The 563-nt window shown below is 66.4% G+C and overlaps 1 gene segment (V, D, J or C); it reads left to right on the forward strand.

Moving 5' to 3' along the window:
* The window catches only part of LOC102248173, a 37,965-nt gene that overhangs the window by 5,933 nt on the left and 31,469 nt on the right, over positions 1–563 (forward strand).

Raw genomic sequence — 563 nt, forward strand, 5'->3', positions numbered from 1 at the left:
GGCCTGCAGGCCTCCTGGGGCGGGGCCTGGTGACCAGGTCCCAGCAGGTGGGACCCAGCCTCCGTGGACAGAGGGGGACGTGGGTGTGGAGGTGCAGCACCCTGGAGGGCCCAGGTCGGAGCTCAGGCCTGAGTCCCGCCCTCGCCCTCCCAGGTAGCCCTGCTCCGGGCGGGGGGCTGAGCGGTGAGAGCTGAGAGCACTGGACCGAGAACGCCGCCCGCCATGGGGACCGGAGGTGGACAGACGTCCGATCCCCAGGGAGCGCCCCTCGGCACGTCCCGCTGGGAAGGAGGGCGACGCGAACCCTGTGAGGCAGGGGGCGCGCAGAGATGATTCCAAGGAAATGCACCTTGTAGCTTGGGCCGCTTTCGTTTTCTGTTTAATTTTCTGGAGCCCGTTCATTGTCTCTACTGGTGTGTGCAGTGTGTGTGGTGCGTGTGTTTAACGACAATAAAAGCTCCTTACACATCCCTGCCTCACGGAATCTCCCTGTGCTGGCGCCTCGTGAGTCCACAGCCCATGGAGGCTTGGGGGGGGGGGGCCCCCCTCGCCCGCCCCCACGA

The sequence above is a fragment of the Myotis brandtii genome, unplaced genomic scaffold (assembly GCF_000412655.1).
Source record: "Myotis brandtii unplaced genomic scaffold, ASM41265v1 scaffold1057, whole genome shotgun sequence".
In the NCBI taxonomy this organism is placed as follows: domain Eukaryota; kingdom Metazoa; phylum Chordata; class Mammalia; order Chiroptera; family Vespertilionidae; genus Myotis; species Myotis brandtii.